Genomic DNA, 2,343 nt, shown 5'->3' with positions numbered 1-2,343 from the left:
GCGGGACTCGAACCCACATCTCCGCATAACCGGTGCGGTGCGTTCGCCATTACGCTATCCCCACAGCGGCTTCTCTCTCGACTTTAAAGCGGGGGTTATATTTACAAGAGCTCTAAGGCCGGTCAACAACGCCGCCCCTCTACTACAGCGGGAGACGTAGAACGTCTTCTTTCCCAGCGGCCGCCACGTAGAACGTGGTCGGAGGTCGGGGTTAGCAAGTGGCATATCCGAACTGCTGGAGCCAGTGCCTCGTAATGCATGTAGCAGAACACAGAGATACGGGACGAGGGACTCGGTAAAGATACATATCAAGGTTGCAGTCGTCATTGCCAGTGCTATTCGGCTTTTTTCGAAATATTTAATAGGGCCGAATGACGTGTGCTTGTCACGTTTCTTTGATTCATTGATAAATAAGCGAAAATATAAGTCGAGAAAAAATCCGCCGTTTTTCCGTTAGCGGGACTCGAACCCACATCTCCGCTTAACCGGTGCGGTGCGTTCGCCATTACGCTATCCCCACAGCGGCTTCTCTCTCGACTTTAAAGGGGGATTTATATTTACAAGAGCTCTGAGGCCGGTCAACTAGCGCCGCCCCTCTACTACCGCGGGAGACGTAGAACGTCTTCTTTCCCAGCGGCCGCCACGTAGAACGTGGTCGGAGTTCGGGGTTAGCGATTGGCATATCCGAACTGCTGGAGCCAGTGCCTCGTAATGCATGTAGCAGAACAGAGAGATACGGGACGAGGGACTCGGTAAAGATACATATCAAGGTTGCAGTCGTCATTGCCAGTGCTATTCGGCTTTTTTCGAAATATTTAATAGGGCCGAATGACGTGTGCTTGTCACGTTTCTTTGATTCATTGATAAACAAGCGAAAATATAAGTCGAGAAAAAATCAGCCGTTTTTCCGGGAGCGGGACTCGAACCCACATCTCCGCATAACCGGTGCGGTGCGTTCGCCATTACGCTATCCCCACAGTGGCTTGTCTCTCGACTTTAAAGCGAGGGTTTATATTTACAAGAGCTCTGAGGCCGGTCAACTAGCGCCGCCCCTCGACTACCGCGGGAGACGTAGAACGTCTTTTTTCCCAGCGGCCGCCACGTAGAACGTGGTCGGAGGTCGGGGTTAGCAATTGGCATATCCGAACTGCTGGAGCCAGTGCCTCGTAATGCATGTAGCAGAACAGAGAGATACGGGACGAGGGACTCGGTAAAGATGCATTACGAGGCACTGGCTCCAGCAGTTCGGATATGCCAATTGCTAACCCCGACCTCCGACCACGTTCTACGTGGCGGCCGCTGGGAAAGAAGACGTTCTACGTCTCCCGCGGTAGTCGAGGGGCGGCGCTAGTTGACCGGCCTCAGACCTCTTGTAAATATAAACCCCCGCTTTAAAGTCGAGAGAGAAGCCGCTGTGGGGATAGCGTAATGGCGAACGCACCGCACCGGTTATGCGGAGATGTGGGCTCGAGTCCCGCTCCCGGAAAAACGGCGGATTTTTTCTCGACTTATATTTTCGCTTATTTATCAATGAATCAAAGAAACGTGACAAGCACACGTCATTCGGCCCTATTAAATATTTCAAAAAAAGCTGAATAGCACTGGCAATGACGACTGCAACCTTGATATGTATCTTTACCGAGTCCCTCGTCCCGTATCTCTCTGTTCTGCTACATGCATTACGAGGCACTGGCTCCAGCAGTTCGGATATGCCAATTGCTAACCCCGAACTCCGACCACGTTCTACGTGGCGGCCGCTGGGAAAGAAGACGTTCTACGTCTCCCGCGGTAGTCGAGGGGCGGCGCTAGTTGACCGGCCTCAGAGCTCTTGTAAATATAAACCCCCGCTTTAAAGTCGAGAGAGAAGCCGCTGTGGGGATAGCGTAATGGCGAACGCACCGCACCGGTTATGCGGAGATGTGGGTTCGAGTCCCGCTCCCGGAAAAACGGCGGATTTTTTCTCGACTTATATTTTCGCTTATTTATCAATGAATCAAAGAAACGTGACAAGCACACGTCATTCGGCCCTATTAAATATTTCAAAAAAAGCTGAATAGCACTGGCAATGACGACTGCAACCTTGATATGTATCTTTACCGAGTCCCTCGTCCCGTATCTCTCTGTTCTGCTACATGCATTACGAGGCACTGGCTCCAGCAGTTCGGATATGCCAATTGCTAACCCCGACCTCCGACCACGTTCTACGTGGCGGCCGCTGGTGAAGAAGACGTTCTACGTCTCCCGCGGTAGTCGAAGGGCGGCGCTAGTTGACCGGCCTCAGAGCTCTTGTAAATATAAACCCCCGCTTTAAAGTCGATAGAGAAGCCGCTGTGGGGATAGCGT

Source organism: Haemaphysalis longicornis, unplaced genomic scaffold (genome assembly GCF_048455015.1).
Source record: "Haemaphysalis longicornis isolate Haplotype H1 unplaced genomic scaffold, Haemaphysalis longicornis Haplotype H1 scaffold_3, whole genome shotgun sequence".
In the NCBI taxonomy this organism is placed as follows: domain Eukaryota; kingdom Metazoa; phylum Arthropoda; class Arachnida; order Ixodida; family Ixodidae; genus Haemaphysalis; species Haemaphysalis longicornis.
This window is presented reverse-complemented; position numbering follows the sequence as displayed.